Here is a 25,238-nt window from a genome sequence, read left to right as displayed (position 1 = left end):
TGATTTTATTAACCAATGTCACCCTAATAAATTCAATTAAAATAAAGTCATGTTACTAAAATATGCAAAATAACTGCCTAATTTTTTTCTGCCTAATAAAATGCATATGATTTCTATGACTTTTCTATTTACTTTTTCTTTCTGTGTCTCTGCTTTCTGTCCACAAAATAAACTATTTCGTATAAAGGTAAAATCTATATAGTAAAATGTATGCTTACTACATAAATATTTAGAAAAAGGCTAATATAATTTCTATAAGAAAAATGCATTTCACATTCTGCACTAGATTTAGTAAAATACAGAACAAAGGAAAAATTATATACATTTTTTAGATTTTGATATTTTTCCTATTTTCCCACCAAAGATTCCTTTTTGAATTTTTGCTGTTTAACTGTGTGACCCAAAAATTTGATATAATTCAAAGTTTCACAACTTTTGCACTATTGAGACTGTGCTCTATAGTTTTTTGTTGTCTTAGGATCAACTTTTTTCCCCCAAAGGGCCTCAAATTTCAGAAGGAAATAAAAGATGGAAAAGTTAGTACCTGGTAAGTTTATGTAAGAGTATGACAGGGAGGCAGGTGAATCATCCTGTACATTGTGAAATGTTTAGTAACATCCCTGACCCTTTCCCCTGATGCTAATAGCATCTGCACTCCTCCAAAACCACCATCACCCCCCAGACACATCAATTGTAAGAAATGAAAATATCCCAAACATTGCCAAATGTCCAATTAGGGGCAACGCCACCCCTGATTGAGAATCACTGATGTAAATCTTTGTCAAGGATAGAAAAGCAACAAATATTTATTGTGTGACTATTACAAAGCTGTGAATTATGAGCTATCAATTGTGGAAATACAGAGTTTGCTTTTAAGGAAGTTACAATGTACTTGGAGGTACAAAATTTGCTTGTATGATTATCTAAAGAATAGAAGGTTACAAATCTAAAGTCAAAACTACACATATATAATATGCATATATATATATAACATTAATACATATATATGTAGTAATGTTATATAGATATATACCTATCTAGGTAGATATAGGTATAGATATGTAGTTGTCCAAGGCATTATTGAGACAATCCCAATTCTGAAAGACCAAAAGTGAGAAGACAGAAGACACATAATGGAAAAACAAAAGAAGGCTTTGTGGAATAGTACAATTTCAGTTGTACCTTCAACTGAAATTCAGTTGCATCTTGGGTTTGGAGAGAAAACACTGAATAAAAATCATTTTGTCCTTTTTTGCAGAGGCACATGTAATGCAATTCTGGAAACAAGGATTATAATTTTTTAAATATTTTTATTGATCAAGGTATTAAATATGTGTTCTTATCCCCCATTGCCCCCCTAATACCCCTATCCATACCCTCACACCCTGGTGTCTGTGTCCATTGGTTATGCTTATATGCATGCCTACAAGTCCTTTGGTTGATCTCTCCCCCTTTACCCCCACCCTCCCCTACCTTCCCTCTGAGGTTTGATGATCTGATCAATGCTTCTCTGTCTCTGGATCTGTTTTTGTTCATCGGTTTATGTTGTTTATTATATTTGACAAATGAGTGATATCATGTGATATTTATCTTTCTCTGACTGAATTATTTCGCTTAGCATAATGCTCTCCAGAGCTATCCATGCTGTTGCAAATGATAAAAGTTCCTTCCTTTTTACAGCAGCATAATATTCCATTGCCTAGAAGTACAACAGGTTTTTAATCCACTCATCTGCTGATGAGCACTTAGGCTGTTTCCAAATCTTAGCTATGGTAAATTGTGCTGCTATGAACATAGGGATGCATATATCCTTTCTGATTGGTGTTTCTAGTTTCTTGGGATATATTTCAAGAAGTGGGATCACTGGGTCAAATGGGAGTTCCATTGTTAGTTTTTTGAGGAAACTCCATACTGTTCTCCACAGTGGCTGTACCAGTCTGCATTCCCACCAGCAGTGCACGAGGGTTCCTTTTTCTCCACAAGGATTGTAAATTTTTAAAATGAAGAAAAGATTCTTCTCTTTCCATTTTTAAAAAGAATTTATGCTTTTATTATGTTGTGAAACAAAATTTTTTTCTATAATTACTAACTTTCATTTATATTTCAAGTTTTAATCATACAATTTTCAAAGTCTAAATATGTATTTTACATTTTAAGGTGTAGAGTTTTGAGTTTAGCATAAAGCAAGCTAACAGATCAATATTTTGGACAGTCTTCAAAATACAACATAGTGTAAAGTCTTTGGTAGCTTGTTTTTTATTTTATACTAGAGGCCTGGTGCATAGGATTCATGAACTGGTGGGGGGCGTAGCCTGCGGGGATCACCCACTGTGGGAGTGCCACTCATCCCGGTCAGCCCAGCAGCATTCTCACTGTGGGAGCTCAATGGCCACCAGGGTACAGCTCCTGTGTTGAGAGTCTGCCCCCCGGTGGTCAGTGCATGTCATAGCAACTGGTCGACTGGTCGTTCCTCTGTTTGGTCGCTGGGCTTTTATTATATAGGATATGTAGAATTCATATTATATATAACAATTATTACTGTTTTAACTTTTTTTAAAAATCTTTATTGTTCAGATTATTACATTGGTTCCTCTTTTTTCCCACCATGACTCCCCTCCACCCAGTTCCCACCCCACCCTCCGCCCTCACTCCCCACCCACTGTCCTCATCCATAGGTGCACATTATTGTCCAATCTCTTCCCGCATCCCCCACACCCCTTTCCCCCCCAAGAATAGTCAGTCCATTTCCTTTCTATGTCCCTGATTCAATTATAATCACCAGTTCATACTGTTCATCAGATTATTTATTCACTTGATTTTTAGATTCACTTGTTGATAGATGTGTATTTGTTGTTCATAATTTGTATCTTTACCTTTTTCTTCTTCTTCCTCTTCTTAAAGGATACCTTTCAGCATTTCATATAATACTGGTTTGGTGGTGATGAACTCCTTTAGCTTTTCCTTATCTGTGAAGCTCTTTATCTGACCTTCACTTCTGAATGATAGCTTTGCTGGATAAAGTAATCTTGGTTGAAGGTTCTTGCTGTTCATCACTTTGAATATTTCTTGCCACTCCCGTCTGGCCTGCAAAGTTTCTGTTGAGAAATCAGCTGACAGTCGTATGGGTATTCCCTTGTAGGTAACTGAGTTTCTTTCTCTTGCTGCTTTTAAGATTCTCTCTTTGTCTTTTGCTCTTGGCATTTTAATTATGATGTGTCTTGGTGTGGTCTTCTTTGGATTCCTTTTGTTTGGGGTTCTCTGTGCTTCCTGGACCTGTAAGTCTATTTCTTTCACCAGGTGGGGGAAGTTTTCTGTCATTATTTCTTCAAATAGGTTTTCAATAACTTGCTCTCTCTCTTCTTCTGGTACCCCTATAATTCTGATGTTGGTACGTTTGAAGCTGTCCCAGAGGCTCCTTACACTATCTTCGTATTTTTGGGTTCTTTTTTCATTTTGCTTTTCCAGTTGGGTGTTTCTCACTTCTTCGCATTTCAAATCTTTGACTTGATTCTTTCGCTCCTCTGGTCTGCTGTTGGGAGTCTGTATAATATTCTTTATTTCAGTCAGTGTATGCTTACTTTCTAGATGGTCCTTTATCACACCATCGAGGGTCTCATTAGATTTCCTGTACATCAAGTTTATCGACAGACTCTAGAAGCCTCTTGAGAGACCTCAAAAGTGTGGTTCTGAACTCAATATCCTCCCTTGATAGTTTTGTCCTGTTTCTTTGTCTCCGCATTTTTTACGATTTCTTGGTACACCCCCTAGTGGTCTTTGTGCGCAGTCTTGTTGTAGTTAAGCCTTGATTGTTATAGTTAATACTAGAGGGATTTGACCTCCAGGCCGACTGGCTGTGATAATCAGCTGTGTCTGCAGTGGAAGAACTTGTGTCCTCTAGGGAGGTGCTAATCTAGCCTTTGCCTGAGGCTATCCGGCAAATGCCTCTGTGCAGGGCTTGGGCGGGGCGGGTCCCACGGGATCAACAGGGCGGAGGAGGAATCAGTTATGGCTGCTCTCAGTCTGTCCCCAGGGGCTCTGCCTCTCTGTCCCAGCAACAGCTGCAAACCTCGGAGGGACCGTAGCCAGACAGTCCTGCTTCTCCCGTTTGAGTCTGGGTCCCTAGAGACTTGCCCGGATCTGGAGCTCAGAGTCTGAGGCTCCCTCCCGATTGAAACAGACAACCACGCCCTCAGCCACCAGCCCGCGCTGCGCGCACTCCGCACCTTAGTATTTTACATCAGCACTGCGCCTCCTCTGATTCTCGGTTCCTCCTAGTTGTAGAACTTCCATTCAGCCAGCCTTCCTGTGGTTCTGGATGATGTCCGTTCCGTCTTTTAGTTGTATTTTTGAAGTGGTTGTTCGAGGCAGCAAACTCCGGCGTTAACCTATGCCGCCATCTTGGTTTCTCCCTCTCCTGTTTTAACTTTTCAAAATTTATTTAATTTTCTGAATATTACTGTCCTTAACCTTATATTAAATAATTAAATATTAATTACTAACATCCCGAACAAGTGGTTATATAAGAGATTAAGTTTCCATCATTTGGTTTTAAGAGCCTCTATTTACTGAGTCTTTAAGTCTAGGCACTATACTAAAGAACTTATTCTGGTAGATAAGTGTGAAAACATGAAATTTTTTAATCATATGAACATGACATGTTTCACATGAAGAAACATTACTTTGTGGAAAGAAATAACTTACTAAATCTTACTGATGTTCTTCTATGCTAGCAGATAAATTTAGATATAAGCATTTAAGGAAAAAATAAAGTCTAGGAAAATATTATCTAGTTAATTTTTTCAAATTTTAATAATTTTTTTTTAATTTTTAAAAATTTTTATTTTATTGACTTTTTACAGAGAGGAAGGGAGAGAGATAGCGAGCTAGACACATCAATGAGAGAGAAACATTGATCGGCCACCTCCTGCATGCACCCCACTGGGGATGTGCCCACAACCAATGTACATGCCCTTGACCAGAATCAAACCAGGGACCCTTTAGTCTGCATGTCAGTACTCTATCCACTGAGCCAAACCAGATAGGGCAATTTTAATAAATTTTAATAAAGTTATACCTTGTGTTTTATCTCTATTCGTCTTTACTTGTATTTTGTTGAACTTCAAAATATGATGCAAATATTTTTTTAAATTTGTAGATATACTAAAGCAGACTTTGCTTTATCTGAAATGATTAAGTAAATCAAACTGCAATTTTTTTTAAGAAAAAAATTTTAAAGACAATAGTAACTTAAAATCTTTATCGGTTTTAAAGAACCAATGTGCAAAAACCTAACTAATAAATTCTTTGAGTATAAATTTCTATAGTTGGATTAACATATATCAAATGATACACTATAGCTTATAATTATTGTCAACATTCTTATTATCTGCTCAGGCTCTCAATTTTAATATGGCCAAAACAACTGCAAAAAGGGTGTGGTCAAATTATATCTACTAGTATACTTGCTAATTAAGAAACATCTAATAAAATAGTTGGGAATAAGCAATAATTTTTATCAATTTATGTAATAAATTCAGGGGGAGATTCATTAACATGCTGACAAGCAGTGCCCAATCTTATCAAATTGGGTTTATGGTTATATTTTTACTTTGTATTTGAGAGTAGTTCTCCTCAGAAGCAAAGGGATAGTAAAATAACCTCATAATGTTCAGCTGATACATGTAGCTTCAAATACCAATTACATGGGAAACTTGGTAAAGACTTTATTCAAAGAGAAAAACAAAATTTTATAGAATACTCTATTAATGAGGGAGTGAATTTTACTAGTGCATTAAGTAAAGAATTTACCATCAATACCAATGAAATTTTAAAGTTTGGAGTAAATGACTGTGCTTATAATTGTATATCTACTAAGTACATAGTACTTATTAAGAAAATTTAAAAATAAGTTTTCTATGATCCAAATAAACATCACTCCCAAATTAAGAAAGTTTTAGGTATTTGATACTAAACTCAATGATTTTCAATCATTACTTTCCTATTATAACTAGAAAGTACCAACAATTTTGCTAGATATGTATAAAATGTTTCATGTAAAATACTATCTTACTGTTGCATCTTTATTTAACATCAACTTCCAGATGGGAACTATTTTTCATGGTTCATAAAGTCAAATCCAGCTGGTACATTTGGACCTACATAAGGAATCCACATTTTATTGCTTTCTTGGTAATTATAAAACAACTAAGGGCCCAATGCATGAAATTCGTGAAAGAGTAGGCCATCACAGCCCCAGCTTCGTCTAGAAGGTCATTGAGAAGGTTGTCCAGATGGTCGTTCTGCTGTTTGGCTGTTCGGTCAATTTGCATATTATTATTATAGATTGCTGTTGTTTCCTTAGCTGTGGTGCAAGTCACTCTGCTCAGTGCAAACAAGAGATCCAAAAAAACTTCTAATGTCTTTATAGTTGATTACTTAGCAGTGCTATGGGTAATAGGATCCTGGTTTTACAAGATTTTCAAGATCTCTGAGCTAGCTTAAGCAAAAACAATATCCAAATGGTAACTGTAGCTTGAGTGGATTACCAAAGTGTTCATACAATTTCCTATTAAAACCCACAGTGATTATTAAATACTTCTGACATCTCAGCTTTATTAAGAGACAGGAAGTCCACAGCTTCCTTTCCCTCCTCACTTGGCTAATCTGGCCCTTTGATGGTAATGCGTTTGAAATAACCATGGGGTTTCCACTGCAGCAAGGTCTTCTCACAGTTAAATAGAATTAACGCAGTCAAGCCACAAAAAAAAAAAAAAAAGGAAAACAAGAGAAGGAAGAGAAGAGAAAAGAAAGTAAAGGAATCTCATTATTACAATAGAAATACATTTTGAACTTAATTTGAGTGAGTAGCAGGGTGTTAAAATATAGTCAATTTGAGATAGAAAAAAAAGGCTGAATCAAACAACACTCACCCAGAATTAGTGAATTAAACACAGCTGGTGAGGCAATCCATGAACAGAAAGGTCAAATATCGCCTAGAGAAATTCAACACAGGAGAGAGAGAGAGCTACATAACCAGACACCCTGAGAGGAGTGATCATGGAGAGACACAGAACAGCCTGCATATGAAAGAAAAGGAAGAATCACAAGAAAAGGAAGTAAACGAAATGGAGGCAAGCAATATGTCAGAGAAAGAATTCAGAGCAATGGTCATAAGTACACTGAAAAGGATGGAAGACAAATTAAACAATAAGTGTAAGAACCAAGAGGAAATCAAGAAGAACCAAGAAGAAATGAAAAATGACATCGTTGCAATTAAGAACTCAATAGAAAGCATCAACAGTAGACTAGAAGAAGCGGAAGGACCACATCAGTGAATCAGTGAGTTAGAAGACAAAGTAGGAAAAATAGCCAAGCAGAGCAGTGTCTAGAAAAAAAAAAAAACACTTAAAAAAAACAGGGGAGCCTAAGGGAAATTTGGGACAACACGAAACGAAAAAGAATCTGCATAATAGGGGTGCCAGAAGAAGAGGAAACTGAGCAAGAATAGAAAACCTGTTTGAAGAAATAATGACAGAAAACTTCCCTGATATTGGAAAGAAAAAACTCACAAAAGTTCAAGAAGCTCACAGAAACCCAAACAAAATGAACCCCAAAAGACTGACACCAAAACACATTAAAATTAAATTAGCAAACACCAATGACAAAGTAAGAATCTTAAAGACTGCCAGACATAGACATAAAATTACCTACAAGGGATCTCCCATCAGACTATCAACTGATTTCTCAACAGAAACACATCAGGCCAGAAGGGAATGGAAAGAAATATACAAAGTCATGCAAAGCAAGGGTCTGAATCCAAGAATACTGCACCTAGCATAGCTATCAAAAAAAACTGAGGGTGAAATCAGGAGCTTCACAGACAAAAAAGGACTAAGGGAGTTTATTGTCACCAAATCAGCAATGCAAGAAATGCTAAAGGATCAGCTATAAAAAAGAAGAAACAGGAAGGGAAGAAGGAACACAGGGGTAAAGAATAAAAATGGTGACAAACAAGTACCTATCAATAACTACTTTAAATGTAAATGGATTAAATGCCCCAATCAAAATATATAGGGTAGTTGAATGGATAAGAAAGCATGAACCATATATCTGCTGCCTACAGGAGACCCACCTCAGAACAAGGGACTCACACAGACTGAAATTGAAGGGATGGAAAAAGGTTTTTCAGGCAAATGAGGATGAAAAAAAAAGCTGGGATAGCAATACTTATATCTGACAAAATAAACCTCAAAGTAAAGAGGGCCACTTCATAATAATAAAGGGAGCAATTCAACAAGAAGATATAAATCTGGTAAACATATTTTCACCCAATACAAGAGCACCAAATACATAAAAAAAAAACTTCTGGAGGATATTAAGGGAGAGATTGAGAGCAATACAGTCATAGTAGGGACTTTAATACCCCACTAACACCACTGGACTAATCCTTTAAACAAAAAAATCAGGAAAGAAACATCAATCCTAAATGACTCACTAGATTAGATAGAATTAATTGACATCTTCAGAATATTTCACCACAAAGCCACAAAATATACATTATTCTCAAGTGAAAATGAGGCATTTTCAAAGAGAGACCACATGTAGGGACACAGGAAAAGTCTCTTCAAATTCAAGAAGATAGAAATAATATCATGCATTTTTTCAGATCACAATTTCATAAAATTATAAATCAACTACAATAAAAACAATAAAAAATCTGGAGACTAAATAGCATGCTATTAAACAATGATTGGTTTACCAGAGATCAAAGAAGAAATAAAAAGCATCATATCATGCCAACAAATGACAATGAAAACACAACAACCCAAAATCTATATGGCCCAGTGAAAGCAGTCTTTTTTTTTTTTTTAATATATTTTATTGATTTTTCACAGCGAAGAAGGGAGAGGGACAGAGAGCTAGAAACATCGATGAGAGAGAAACATCGATCAGTTGCCTCCTGCACGCCCCCCAGTGGGGATGCGCCCGCAACCAAGGTACATGCCCTTGATCAGAATCGAACCCGGGACCCTTGAGTCCGCAGGCCGACGCTCTATCCACTGAGCCAAACCGGTTCGGCCCAGTGAAAGCAGTCTTGATAGGAAAGTTCATAGCTCTACAGGCTTACCTCCAAATCCAAGAAAAAAATGGTAATAAATTATCTAACACTACAACTCAAAGAGTTAGAAAGCGAGCAACAAGAAATGTTCAGAGTAAGCAGAAGGAAGGAAATAATAAAGATCAGAGCAGAAATAAATGATATAGAGCCCTAACCGGTTTGGCTCACTGGATAGAGTGTCGGCCTGCAGACTTAAGGGTCCCAGGTTCAATTCTGGTCAAGGGCATGTGCTTTGGTTGCAGGCACATACCCAATAGGGGGTGTGCAGGAGGCAGCTGATAGATGTTTCTCTCTCATTGATGTTTCTGGCTCTCTATCTCTCTCCCTTCCTCTCTGTAAAAAATAAATAAAATATATTTAAGAAATAAATGACATAGAGACAAAAAAAAAATACATAAGATCAACAAAACCAAGAGCTGGTTCTTGGAAATGATAAACAAGATTGATGAACCTCTAGCCAGGCTCACCAAGAAACAAAGAGAGAGGACCCAAATAAACAAAATCAGAAATGAGAGAGGTGAAGTAACAACTGTTCCCACAGAAATACAAACGATTATGAAAAAAATACTATGAACAACTCTAGTCCAACAAATTGGACGACCTAGACAAAATGGACATATTCTTAGAAAAATACAAGCTCCCAAAACTCAATCAGGAGGAATCAAAAAACCTGAATAGGCCGATAACTACCCAAGAAATTGAAGCAGCAATAAAAAATCTTCCAGCAAACAAAAGCCCTTGTCCAGATGGCTTTACAGGGGAGTTCTACCAAGCATTCAAAGAAGAACTAAAACCTATCCTCCTCAGACTATTCCAAAAAATTCAAGAGGAAGGCACACTTCCAAGCTCTTTCTATAAAGCCAGCATTACCCTAATCCAAAAACCAGATAAAGACACCACAAAAAAAGAACTACAGGCCAATATCCTTGATGAACGTAGATGCTAAAATCTTCAACAAAATTCTAGCAAATCAGATTCAGCATTACATTAGAAAGATCATACACCATGATCAAGTGGAATTTATTTCAGGGATGCAAGGAAGGTACAATGTCCACAAATCAATAAATGTGACACATCACATAAACAAATTGACAGACAAAAATCACATAATCATATGAATCAATGCAGAAAAAAGCAGTTGACAAAATCCAATACCCTTTGTAGCTGGACATTTGTAAACAAGGATCTGAAGTCCTGCCAAGAAGAAGTGAATGTTCTATCAGGAGCACAGCGTGACTTGCAAGCGAGTCATGCTGGGTCAAGACTGCACACAATCTTGAGTTCCAGGAACATTTACCTCCCTGAGAAAGGCTAAGATTAAATAGTCGTAGGTGTAGAGCTGAAAGGGAGGGCACAGCTGCAAATTGTCTTCAATACGCTATTGTAATAATATAGAACAAAACAAGATTTAGTTGATTAACTGCTGACGCACTAACCTTGTACCAAACCCCAATAAAAGTGATGGTGAGAGTGCAGAGTTTGCTACATGCCTGAGCGAGCTGTAGCACTCTGTCCGGCATCAATCATCCTGTGTGCTCGTCTTACCTCTGCGTCTTTGGTTCATTAAACATCCCTCAACAACCCTTTCCTGATAAAAACTCTCAGCAAAGTGGGAATCGAGGGATCATACCTCAACATAATAAGAGCATTATATGACAAACCTATAGCCAACATCATACTCAATGGGCGAAAACTAAACTCATTTCCCCTAAGAACAGGAACAAGCCAGGATGCCCACTTTCACCACTCCTGTTCCATATAGTACTGGAAGTGCTAGCCATAGCAATCAGACAGAAAAAGAAATAAAAGGCATCCAAATTGGAAAAGAAGAAGTAAAACTGTCCTTATTCACAGATGACATGATACTATACATAGAAAATCCCAAAGACTCCATCAAAAAAATACTAGACCTAATAAATGAATTTGGCAATGTAACAGGACACATAATTAACACCCAGAAATCTATGGCCTTTTTATACACCAATAATGAACTCACAGAAAAATGAACGAAAAAAACAATCCCATTTACCATTGAACCAAAAAACTTAAGATACCTAGGAATAACCTTAACTAAGTACATAAAAGACCTGTACTCAGAAAACTATAGGACATTTAAAAAGAGATAGAGGAAGAAATAAACAAATGGATAAACATACCATGTTCATGGATTGGTAGAATCATCATCATTAAAATGTCCATACTACCCAAAGCAATCTACAGATTCAATGCATTCCCCATTAAAATACCAATGTCATATTTCATAGACCTAGAACAAACTCTCCAAAAATTCATCTGGAATGAAAAAAAGAACCTGAATAATCACAGCAATCCTGAGAAAGAAGAACAAAGTTGGAGGGATCATATTACCAGATATCAAGCTATATTACCAAGCCATGGTTCTCAAAACTGCCTGGTACTGGCACAAGAACAGACATATAGACCAATGGAATAGAACAGAAAACCCAGAAATCGTTCCAAACCATTATGCTCAATTAATACTTTACATAGAAGGCTAGAGCATACAATGGAGTCAAGACAGTCTCTTCATTAAATGGTGCTGGGAAAATTTAGATACATCCAAAAAAGTGAAACTAAATCACCAACTTACACCATACACAAAAGCAAACTCAAAATGGCTAAAGGACTTAAATGTAAGACAGGAAACCATAAAAATCCTACAAGACTCCATAGGCAGCAAAAAAGCAGACATATGTCGCAGCAATATCTTTACAGACACAGCTCCTTGGGCAATAGAGACTAAGGAGAAAATAAACAAATGGGACTACATCAAAATAAAAAGCTTCTGCACAGCAAAAGAAACCATCAACAAAACAACAAGAAAGCCCACTGCATGGAAGAACATATTTGCCAATGATATTTCAGATAAGGGTTTAATCTCCAAAATTTACAGAGAACTCATATAACTTAACAAAAGGAAGATAAATGATCCAATCAAAAAATGGGCAACGGACCTATGTAGACACTTTTCGAAAGAGGACATATAGAAGGCCCAGAGTCATATGAAAACATGCTCAGTCACTAATCATCCAAGAGATGCAAATCAAAACAACAATGAGGTACTATCTCACACCTGTCAGAATGGCTATCGTCAACAAATCAACAAAGGACAAGTGCTGGCGAGGATGTGGAGAAAAAGGAACCCTTCTGCACTGCTGGTGGGAATGCAGACTGGTGCATCCACTGTGGAAGACAGTATGGAGTTTCCTCAAAAAGTTAAAAATGGAACACCCATTTGACCCAGTAATCCTACTACTAGGACTATATCCTAAGAAACCAGAAACACCAATCAGAAAGGATATATGCACCCCTATGTTCATAGCAGCACAATTTACAATAGCTAAGATTTGGAAACAGCCTAAGTTCCATCAGCAGATGAGTGGATTAAAACTGTGGTATACCTACACAATGGAATACTATGCTGCTATAAAAAAGAAGGAACTTTTACCATTTTCAACAGCATGGATAGAACTGGAGAGCATTATGCTAAGCGAAATAAGCCAGTTGGAGAAAGGTAAATATCACATGATCTCACTCATATGTGGGATATAATGACCAACATAATTTGATGACCAAGAATAGATGCAGAGATAAATGGCACGGGAGGGGGCATTAGAGAGCAACCAAAGGACTTGTATGCATGCATAGTGGCATAACCAATGGACATAGACACTGAGGCAGTGGGGGCTTGCCCTGGGTGGGAATGGCTGGCCGGGGGGAGCGGGGGCCAACTGGCGAAAAAGTAGACATATGTAAAACTTTAGTCAATTTGTGCTTAGGACATTTTTGCTAAGGCCACCAATAAAAAAAGAAGCATCAATTTCATAAAATAGGTATTACTCAGCTTGCAAAATCACCCATGGTTATACTTTATTACATCTATGGATGTCAAAAGTTTGGTACCTTTTCAATCGTGTTCATTAAATACTTTTTAGGTTCTCAATTAATGTATTTTACTCTTTTTTAGTCAAGAGACCTAAAATCCCAGAAGGGAAAAATAGATGAAAAAGTCAGCACCTAGTGAGTTAATGTAAAAGTATGACAGAGAGGCAAGATTTTTATGAATCGGGAAGCACAGACTATAGTAACCTGCTGGATAATCCCTATCCTGCTGAGTGGTGCCCCAGAGGTCTGATACAGTGCCAAAGTCTCTTACACATATTGAGACAAAGCTTATTTCAAGCTGAATTCAGCTCCTCACACTACCGTACTGCTCTTTGACAAACTCCAGTTGCACTGCCTCCGTATTTGGGTTTCCTGCTGTTTATATTTACTTGTTCCCAAAGCCACAATAGTGACAAAAACAAATAAATGTTATGCAATGCTTTGTATTGATGCAGATAAAGTGTTCTGCTCCCATTTTTCACTTGTACATAGCTTGTGCAAATAGGTTTTTAATATATTCTGAGATTAATTTTATTTTTTATTTTTTAAAATATATTTTATTGATTTTTTACAGAGAGGAAGGGAGAGGGATAGAGAGTTAGAAACATCGATGAGAGAAAAACATCGATCAGCTGCCTCCTGCATGCTCCCCACTGGGCATGTGCCCGCAACCAAGGTACATGCCCTTGACCAGAATCGAACCTGGGAACCACTGAGCAAAACCGGTCAGGGCGTGAGATTAATTTTATAATTATAAAATAGCTTGGAAACACACATTAATCAATAGGCCATATAGTCACCATTTCCATTCCAGAATAATTCTATTTTGACCCTTGAGCAAAGATGAGCAACTGTGTATTCAAAAATAAATTTATTTGACTGGTCCACTTCCTTTGCCTTTTCAGGCCCTGATTGATATTCTGTTTGAATTTTTATTGCAATCTTTTCAACCTTTGGCAAGGGATTGTGCTGACTTCTCAGATTTAAATGTTTGCAACAAACTTTTAAGCTATTCTTTTAAATTGGACTAAATAGAATGTAGGTGATTTCAGGAAGATATTTTTATTTTTAAGTCAATTCCATTCAGTCTTCATAAAAATAGGATTATGCTCATGTGGCTGCATAAATACATAGTTGTAGAAGTGTTTTTAGTTTCTCTAGTACAAGAATATCACCAAAAACCTCTAATGCAAGCTGACAGAGGTAACGGAGTACCTTTTTTATACAAGGAAAACAAATAAAGATTAACCTTAATTATATGTAAAATTCAAAAATGAAAAAATAGACTTGAAGCTTTTTATTATTTAAGGCTAACAGAAGCACTAAGAATAATTGGATTGTGATTGTATTTCATATTTTAAAACTCTGTACTCACAAATATCCTCATTAAGATATAGGTTCCTTTAGTGCTTATCTTTCTACCTAGGCTATAACTATATAGATTATTTAAAACTGGATATTAATTAAATATTAATTAAACAGAAGATACTATGTAAAAGTTATTCCCTGAGTCCATGATGGACATAAGCTTTGAGAATCTAATTGGTTATCAGGATGTACTTGCCTTCTTTTCTTTTTCAGTTATTTCTTCTTTATTTTATTTAGACCATTACTCAGGTCCTGTATAAATTGATATAAGTTTTAAAATTTACCATATTCCTTTCCAGAAGTAAATGTTCAATCCTAGAGATTCATGAAAAAATACACATAAATAATAATAAAATAGTAATCTTGTAATGCTCATTTTTAGCCTTTATTGTTCTAGAAAACCACAAGTTTATTTTCAGACACTCTCTTTACCAGCTTGTCATGGACAGCTCATAGTCTATAACAGATACCCAAATACCAATATGAAGGATAAAGACTATTGAGAGACAGAAAAATAGGTGAGAATTTATAGCACAAAAGAATTTAAAAATATAAACAGGAAGGGTATTGTATGGCATTTCATTTCACTTGGTTTATATCTTTAACTAACATATTTGGCAATTACTCAATTTATTTAAATAACTAATGTTTGTTAATTACAGAAATATTACACCAACCAGGAAATATTTTAAGCCACTGTTTTAGTAATTTCTTTCTTAAACATTTTCAGATGAAAAGTGAATGTTTCACTAATATTATTTTAAATGGAAATAACAGTCAGGACAGAAGGGTTAAAAATAAATCAGTTAAGCAGAGATTAGAAAGTGATCCAATACTTCCAGAGAGAGACTGAAAAATGATAGAAACCCAGTTAAAGCATTATTATTCTCTTAGAACTTATTTGCAGTTTTATTTTATTGTATTCACATGAACATATATAGTATAATGTCCTTCCATTTTTTCATACCCATCTTTTCATAGGCCAGAGAGGAAAACTGCAGGAAAGCAGTAGACCAATGGTTCTCAACAGGTGGATTTTTGCCTCCAGAAGACATTCAGAGACACTTTTGTTTATCACAAGCAAGGAAGAAGGATCTAACTAGTGGGTAGGGGCCAAGGATGCTGCTCAACATCCTATAGGTCACAGGACAATCTTGGAAAACAAAGAATGATCTGGCCCAAAATGTCAATGGTGTCAAAGTTGGAAGACTGAAACAATACAAACAAAAATAAAAAGAAAACAAAAAAGTATTCTCAATTGAGATTTTCTTTCATATTGTTTACCTCCTTCCTGGAGGAGGATAGATAAAACCCACAATAAAATAACCATCATTATTACCATCATGATTTCATTGATGCCTCCTATTTTTCCTCTAAAATAATATTTCAGAGTTCCAAGGCTGTTCTTGTGGATATCAACTTTTGAAGTGTTGGTATTTCCTCTTGGTATATAAATCATAGATGCTAGTCTGGCCTAGTTCTCCATCCTCAGGATCAGACATTTATAAAATCAATATCAGCATGGATCAATCCTGTTAGGATAATTTGCACTTTTAAAATGGGAGAGGAAAGAAGCGGAGAATCAAAGAGCCACAGTCTCTATACCTAGAAATTGCCTAGAAAGCTAGGTTTACAAAGATGTCCCCAAAGGAAGTGAATAATGAAGGTGGGAATGTTGTAGAACATTCTAAACTCATTTGCCATCCTGGGGTTTAGATAAAATTTGTTTACCTTTATTTAAAAATGAAAACACAATAATCTCTAGTCCAGCACTGCCCAAAACATATTTCTAGCTCCTCAAGAAAAGGATTAGATGGTCAAATAATATTAGCCAACATAGCAAACTTTCTACTGTCATCCTTAGAAATTCTCAATACACATTATGTAGCAAAAATTTGAGAAATGCTACAATAAAAGTCTTATTTTAGAGTTTTGATTAACCTAATTTTTCTCAACTTTTACCAGAGGAATTGCTTGTAGTTAGTTTTGCTATCCTTATTGCACCTGTTAATGTAGAATTAAAACATGACCTTTCATCCCATCTTAAAGAGCATATGAACTTATAACCAACTGAAGACTACCTGGAGATAACCAAGGATGGAAAGTGGAGACCACATAGAAACTGGTAGGAAGGGCAGAGGTGCAAAAGGGCTGGATGAGCTTCCACAGATAGCAGTTGAAATTCCAGAGGGATATCTCAGATGTGGGGGGTTGACACTGAGAACACTTGGGTCTAAACCCCAAGCTGGACACCCCATCAGAGAGCACCAGAACTGAGAAAGGTACCCATATAACAGCTGGCTGTGAAAAGTAGCAGGTTTGCTGTCTGTCAGGGGAAAATGGCAAGAAATACAGGCACCCTCTTAAAGGGCCAATGCACAAAATTCTGTTCCTGCAGAGGGAGGACAGAGTGAACTGGAGCCGTGTGAGCAGAAGCTAGGGTTTCGGGCTCTGGGGTTAGAGCTCAGAAGGCAGAAAACCCAGTTTCCTGTGCTGAGTCATTTCCTCATGCAAAGAAGGACATCATTCTCAGGCAGACATTTGCTATCCAGGCACTTTTGCTTGGGGGAAGACAGTTGACCCACCCTATTGGAAAATACCTTGCCTCACCCTGTGGAGTTTCTGAAGCCCATTAAGAGACTGAGAATAAAAATTAGCCTCCAGGCAAAAGCAATTGCCCCACCCTGTTGGAAAAAAACTCTCCCCACTCCTGTAGACAATTGCCTGAGGGCTACTCAAGACAGAATCCTGTCAGTCTACAGGCAGAAGAGGTCCATGAAAGCTTTGAATCTTTCCTGGATCTAATTAGTCAGAAACAGCATTTGACACTTTCCTGCACTAGATATTGAGAGGCATAGTAGATCTACCTAATACATAGTCACAAACAAAAACCAGCAAACAAAATGAGGAGTAAAAAATAATAAAACTAAAATGAATGGACAAGTGAATTCTCTAGAAGAAGAGATAAATGAAATAGAGATAAGAAATTTATCTGACATAGAGTTCAGAATAATGATGGTAAAGATGCTCAACACATGAAAAAATATAGTAACTAGGAAAAAAGAACAGTTGGAAATAAAGAATGACATAGAATAAATAAAGAATACATTTGAAGAAATACACAGCAAATTAGGGGAAGCTAAAGATAGAATCAGTGAATTAGAAGACAGTGTAGAAAAATTACTTGATCAGAGACCAAAAGGAAAAAAAAACAATTAAAAAATAGGAGGACTGCGTGTGGGAGCTGTGAGACAACATGAAACATAACAATATGCACATAGTAGGTGTTCCAGAAGAGACAGAAAGGTAGAGAGGGATAGAAAACATGTTTAAAGAGATAATGACAGAAAACTTCCCTAACCTGGTGAAGGAAAAAAGTAACACAAGTTTAGAAGGCACAGATAGTCCCAAGCAAGAAGAACCCAAACAGGCCCACATCCAGACACATCATAATTAAAATGCCAAAATTAAAAACAAAGAGAGAATATTAAAGGCAGCAAGAGAAAGGCAAACTATTACCTACAAAGGAGCTCTCATAAGGCTGACACCTGATTTATCAGCAGAAACTCTGCAGGCCAGAAGGGAATGGCATGAAGTACTCAAGATAATGGAAAACAAGGATCTGAAACCAAGACTATTATACCCATCAAGGCAATCATTTAAAATAAATGGTGAAATAAAGAGCTTCCCAGACAAAAAAAAAGCAGGGGGGCGGGGGGCTAATGGAGTTTATAACCAACAAGCCAGCATTGCAAGAAATGCTAAAGGGACTGCTGTAATGAGAAGGAAAAAAATCGAGAACGAAACCTAGGCATACAGAATTAAAATGGCAAAAAAGTACCTATCAATAATAATCTGAAATGTAAGTGGATTAAATTCTCCAATCAAAAGACAAAGGGTAGCTGAATGAATACAAATATGTGGCACACAACTACATGCTGTCTACAAGAGCCCCACCTCAGAACAAAAACACACACAGGATGAGAGTGAAGAGATGGAATATTTTTTCCATGCAAATGAAAAGAAATAAAAAAAAACCTGGGGTAGCAATACTCATATCTGACAAAATAGACTTCAAAAAGAAGGCCATCACAAGAGACAACAAAGGTCACTACATAATACTAAAGGAATCTATCCAACAAGAGGATATAACCCTGGTAAATATATATGCACACAATATAGGAGCACTTAAATCCTATATAATAAAAGGCTAATATGCAAATAGACTGAATGGTACAACAACCAAACAACCAAACAACAGGTTGCTATGACATGCACTGACCACTAGGGGGTGTGCCCAGAACATGGCAGGGAGGTGGAGCAGGTGAGTGGAGGTGCCAGACCAAGGCGGGGCACCAGTCACTATCATCAGGGCGAGCCTCTGGTGGTTACTGAAAATTCTTTGCTCCCGCATGCCACAGTCCCACCCGGTGCTCGCACCTGCTGCCTGCTCTGGCCCTACTCGCACCTGCTGCCATTGTCCAGCACCAGCCCCAATTGCTTGGCATCATCAGTGGGTGCAAGCAGCGGCTGCTGGCCCCAATCACCCCTCAGGGCTTCTCTACCTCCCCCTGTTCCAGGGGTGATTGGGGCAGCAGCTTCTGCTCACACTCCCTGTTGTTGCTGGCCCCAATTACTCTGTGCCAGCAGCGGTGTGAGCGGGGCAGTGCCAGCCAGCAGACAGGGGACTAGGGGCCGTAGTGGGAGGGGCCATGCAGGGGCACAGAGGATGGGATGAGACCTGCCCCTGGGCCCACCTTTTCAAGGTGCACAAATTTGTGCACTGAGCCCCTAGTATATATATTTAAAAAAAACTTCTAGAAAACTTTAATGTAGAAATTGACAGCAATACATTGATAACGGGGGACTTTAACACCCTGCTAACTTCACTGGATAGATCTCCCAGACAAAAAATTAACAAGGAAACAGTGACTCTAAAAGACACACTGGATCAGGTGCATTTAGTTGACATTTATAGAACATTTCACCACAAAGCTACAGAATATACATTCTTCTCAAGTGCACATGGATCATTCACAAACATAGACCACATGTTAGAACACAAAACAAATCTCCACAAGTTCAAGTAGATTGAAATTATATTAAGAATTTCTCAGATTACAGTGGAATAAAATTAGAAATCAACTACAGTAAGAACACCCAAAACATTCAAATGCCTAGAGACTAAATATCATGTTACTAAACAATGAATGGGTTAGCAATGAGATCAAGAAATAAATTTAAAAAACTCCCTGGAAACAAACAAAAATGAGCACACACAACACAAAATTTCTGAGACACTGCAAAAACAGTCCTGATAGGGAAGTTCATAGCAATACAGGCCTAACTTAAAAAAAAAAAAAAAGAAAAATCAATAAACCATTTAATCCTACAACTTAAAGAAATATAAAGAGAACAACAAGAAAAGCCCAGAGTGAGTAGAAGGAAGGAAATAATAAAGATTAGAGCAGAAACAAATGACATAAAGACTAAAAAAATAATACCAAAAAAATCAATGAAACCAAGAGCTGGTTCTTTGAAAGGATAAACAAGATAGATGAACAGTTAGCCAGACTCATCAAGAAACAGAGAGAGAGGACCTCAATAAATAAAATCAGAAAAGAAAGCAGAGAGGTAACCACTGACACTACAGAAATACAAAGGATTGGAAGAAAATACTATGAACAACCATATACCAACAAACTGAACAACTATATGACAACAATGTGGAAATGGACAAATTCTTTAAAAAATACAATCTCCCAAAACTGAATCAGGAAAAATCAAAAAACCTAACTAGGCCAATAACAACTTATGAAATTGAAAAAGTTATCAAAAAACTGCCAGGAAACAAAGCCTGGGTTGGACAGCTGCACAAGGAAGTTTTACCAAACATTCAAAAAAGAACTATCACCTATCCTCCTCAAACTATTCCAAAAATTTGAAAAAAAGAAAGAACACTTAGAAGTTTTTTTATGAGGCCAGCATTATCCTAATTCCAAAACCAGATAAAGACACTACAAAGAGAGAGAGAGAATTACAGGCCAGTCTTCCTGATGAACATAGATGCTAAAATCCTCAACAAAATATTAACAAATCAGATCCAGCAATACATTAAAAAGATCATCCACCATGACCAAGTGGGATTTATTTCAGAGATGCAAAGCTGGTACAACATCTGCAAATCAATAATTGTGATAAAGTACATTAACAGATGGCAATACAAAAATCACTTGATCATAGCAATAGATGCAGAAAAAGCATTCGCCAAAATCCAACATCCATTTATGGTAAAAACTCTCAGCAAAGTGGGAATAGAGGGATTATATCTCAACATGATAAACACCATATATGACAAATCTACAGTGAACATCATACTCAATGGGCAAATACTGAAACCATTTCCCCTAAGAACAGGAACAAAACAGGGATGTCTGCTTTCACCACTCTTACTTAACATAGTACTGGAAGTCCTAGCCACAGCTATCAGACAAGAAGATGAAATAAAAGGCATCCAATTTGAATAGGAGGAAGTAAAACTCTCATTATTCACAGATGACATGGTCTTGTACAAAAATGAATTTGGCAATGTAGCAGGATACAAAATGAACACCCAAAAATTGATGGCTTTTTTATGCACCAATAATGAATTCTCAGAAAGAGAAACTAAACAAATAATTCTATTTACCATAGCAACAAAAAAATTAAGATACTTTGGAATAAACTTAACCAAGGAGGTAAAATCCTATACTCAGAAAATTACAGGACATTGAAAAAAGAGATAGAAGACGACATAAACAAGTGGAAGAAGATACCGTGTTCATGGATTGGTAGAATCAACATCATTAAAATATCCATACTACCCAAAGCAATCTACCAATTCAATGCAATCCCTATTAAAATACCAACAGCATATTTCACAGATCTAGAACAAATACTTCAAAAATTTATATGAAATCAAAAAGACCCCAATAGCTGTAGCAATCTTGATTTAAAAAAATTTAAGTTGGAGGAATCACAATACCAAATTTCAAGTTATACTACAAAGCCACTGTACACAAAACAGCCTGGGACTGGCACAAGAACAGGCATATAGATCAGTGGAACAGAACACAGAACCCAGAAATCAACCCAAGCCATTATGCTCAATTAATATTTGACAAAGGAGGCAAGAGCATATAATGAATCAAGTGAATATCTTCAATAAATGGTTTTGGGTAAATTGGACATATACATGCAAAAAGAATGAAATGAGACCACCAACTTACACCATACACAAGAATAAACTGAAAATAGATAAAAGACTTAAATATAAGTTGGGATACCATAAAAATCCTAGAACAAACTATAGGCAGCAAAATATCAGACATCTCTTGAAGCAATATGTTTAAGGATACATCTCCTATGGCAAAGGAAACTAAGGATAAAATAAATAAATGGGACTACATCAAAATCAAAAGCTTCTGTTCAGCAAAAGAAACTATCAACAAAATTAACCATCTCCCACTGTATGGGAGAACATATTTACAATGATACATCTGATAAAGGGTTAATATCCAAAATATAAACAGAAGAAAGATAAATAATCCAATTAAAAATGGGCAAAGGACCTAAATAGACACTTCTCCAAAGTGGTCATACAGATGACAAAGAGACATATGAAAAAATGCTTAAAGTCACTGATTATCAGAGAGATGCAAATTAAACTGATAATGAGCTATCACCTCACACCTGTTGGAATGGCTACCATCAACAAATCAACAAATGACAAGTGCTGGTAAGGATGTAGAGAGAAGGGAACCCTAGTACACTGTTGGTGGGAATGCAGCCTGGTGCAGCCATCATGGGAAACAGTATGGAGTTTCCTCAAAAAATTAAATATGGAACTGCCATTTGACTCAGTGATCCCACTTCTAGGAATATATTCTAAGAAACCCAAAACACCAATCAAAAAGAATGTATGCATCCCTATGTTCATAGCAGCACAATTTATAATAGCTAATATCTGGAAACCACTCAAGTGCCCATCAGTAGATGAGCGGATGAAAAAGCTGTGGTATATTTATATTATGGAATACTATGTATCAGTAAAAAAAGAAGAATCTCTTACCCTTTGAGACAACCTGGAGGGACCTGAAGAGTATTATGCTAAGTGTAATAAGTCTGTCAGAGAAAGTATCCCATGATCTCACTCATATGAGGAATCTAAGTAACAACATAAACTGATGACTGTAGTGGATACAGAGACGTGGAAGCATGGAACAGAGTTAGGAATCTGGGAGGAAAGTTGGGGGAGCGTGGGTAGGTGGGAGGTAATCACCAAAGAACTTGTATGCAAATATGCAAAACCCATGGACACGGACAATAGGGCAGTGAAGGCCTGGGGCAGGCAATGGAGTTGGACTAGCGGGGGTCAATGTGGGGGAAAGGAGACATATGTAATACTTTCAACAATAATGATTTATAGAAGTTCACAAATAAAAAATGTTAAAAAAGCATATGAGCTTATGCATATGAGCTTTATCATAAAACACAATATTTTATTTAAGATAATAAAGAATATCTCTGTTCAAAAGCCATCTAGCTAATGTGGCATGCACTAATTACTAAAGATGTTAGAGAAATTAAACTCTATCAGGTAATTCAAAGCACCCTCTAATTAAAAACAGTATTTTCAGGGGGGGGACAAAATGGTGGCCAAATAGGTGGACGGGTTTGGCACCTTCTCACAGAGCAGATAGAAAACACAGTTGAATTGAATAACATCCACCCAGAATTGGCAAATTAAACACAGCTGAAGAGAAATCTGTAGACAGAAAGGTCAGAGCTAGCCGAGAAACCTGTGGGATCAGGAATCTGGACTGAAAGGAGAAACGCACACAGCCTAGACCAGTGGTGGGCAAACTGCGGCTCGGCAAACCGCGGCTCGCAAGCCACATGCAGCTCTTTGGCCCCTTGAGTGTGGCTCTTCCACAAAATACCAACTTCTGCGCATGGGCCACGAAGTTTTAATCGCACTGTATGTGCACGCCCGCACGTGGTATTTTCCCCTATATTTGGAAGGCTGTGCCCAGAAAGGCAGCCCGAAGTTCTGCATTGGCCGCGCATTGCTGGGGTGAGAGAAACATGCAGTGGTACAGCCGCTCTGTCTTTATAATCTCCTTGCTTTTACTCTCTAAACCCAGGATCTTTCAATTACAAATATTCACTGTGGCTGCGGTGTAGGGGAAGGTGGCTTTGTGGAAGATGGAGAACAAAATAGGAATGAGGCAATCAGGAGGCCAGCTCTGGAACAGTCCGATCCCTCCAATCCTGAACAGACTTTTTTCTCCTAAAGACTAGGCCCCTCTTAGCAGCACAGCCGGACCCAGCCTTAAGCTTGGCAGGGAAACAAAGATTCCAAATACTCCCAGGGAGCCTTTGGAGACTGGGTTGAGGGGCCATTTGGTCCCAGAAACTAATACAGAAACACCACCAGCTGGAGTCTGTGTCAGAAATAGACGCATGTGTAAATACTACTGAAAGCAGGAAGATAAAGCAGGCAGAGTGGTTCTGCCTGGCTGACACCAAAGCTGTGGCATCTGACACAGAGGAGCGGTGGATCACTGGGAATTTCAACACAGTGCTGACTATCTAGCAGGAAGCTGAGACATGGCAGCTAGAACAGTGGAGAGGGGTCTTAGACCAACCACCATGGGACATTAAATACTCAGCTGAAGTGAACGAACATCACTACTTCACTTTTTCTTAATCTTTTAATTAAGGAACTAAATTATTTTTCTTTTCTTTATTTTATTTTTATTACTTATCATTATTATTGTTATTTTTAACCTTTTTTGTTATTGTTCTTGTTTTTATTTGTTTTTGTTTTTTTGGATTAGTATTCTACATTCTATTTTTATTTTATTTTTTTATCATTACTTTACTCTGTCTCATTTTTTTCCTTTATGCCAACCCTTTCTTCCTTACTTCTCCCTTTTTTCATCCTGTTTCTCTTCTCCTGTTCCTGCTTTAGTTTTTCTCTCTTATTTCTTTTTACTCTTTGCAAAAAAATTGATCTTATTTATCTGCTTAATTGACGCATTACTATTACAGTAGTCTCTACTGCCCTACTCATAAATCTAATTTCCTTTCCCCTGCTCCAAGTACATGCACCCTTCTCTTTTCTCTTTCTTCACTAGCCAATTTTTTTCCTGTTGTTGCTTCTTTGATAGCTTGTTAATTTTGTTTTTGTTTTTTTGTTTTTGTTTTTATGCTTTTGTTTTTGCTCTCCTTGCTTGTTCTCTTCTTCTACTAATAGCTTAATTAGTTTAACTCACCAAACACAGGCCTATCTGCTGCCTATTCTATTCTCCTTTTCAAAAAGTAGATGAAGATACAGATAGATAGATAAAGGAAAGGGGAAAACTATATATAATTTTTAATTATTACTTTTTATTATTTTTATTTTTTTAATTAAGTATTTTGTTTTTAACTTTTCTTCTTATACACTCATTCTTTTTCTACCTCCTCTATACTGAATCATGGCCATTCCCCCATTCATTCAATTCCTTTACCTTACCTTCTGGGGGGAAAAAAAGCTCTGCCTCATCAGACTCAACTCCCCTCCTTTTTTTCTGGGGGTTTGTTGTTTGCATTTTTTGGTTTAGTTGTTGGTTTTGTGGAGTTTGCTCCCCATACACATATTTTTTTCTCTTTATTTCTTTCCTCTTCTTTTTCTTCTTTTCCTTTTTTCTCTTACTGTTTTTCTCTTCCTCAATATCATTTTTGCACTCTTTTCTCTCTCCTAAGCCTCTTTTCTCTGGTGGTCACCTTTATTTGGGGTTATTGGTGGCATGAATACATTCAT

The sequence above is a fragment of the Myotis lucifugus genome, unplaced genomic scaffold (assembly GCF_000147115.1).
Source record: "Myotis lucifugus unplaced genomic scaffold, Myoluc2.0 scaffold_50, whole genome shotgun sequence".
Lineage (NCBI taxonomy): Eukaryota > Metazoa > Chordata > Mammalia > Chiroptera > Vespertilionidae > Myotis > Myotis lucifugus.
The sequence above is the reverse complement of the archived record's forward strand: the minus strand, read 5'-3'. Positions refer to the sequence as shown.